The following is a 205-nucleotide window of genomic DNA, read 5'->3' on the forward strand; positions in this document are numbered from 1 at the left end:
CCGATTTCAGCAGCACCCGCCGGCGGGTGCGCTCACCAAAACGCGGGCTGCAAACAGTTTGTGTGAGCGTGGGTACCCCCAGCCCCTCGCAAGTCTCGTTCGCCCTGACCCACATCTGGCCCAGTTCACTGCTTTTATTGTTAAGCGTTCTTTTGTTTACTGGACCTTTTCAATGACGAACCAAAATTACATTGAGAACTTCTCA

The sequence above is a fragment of the Phaethon lepturus genome, unplaced genomic scaffold, assembly GCF_000687285.1.
Source record: "Phaethon lepturus isolate BGI_N335 unplaced genomic scaffold, ASM68728v1 scaffold5530, whole genome shotgun sequence".
NCBI classification, from domain to species: Eukaryota; Metazoa; Chordata; class Aves; order Phaethontiformes; family Phaethontidae; genus Phaethon; species Phaethon lepturus.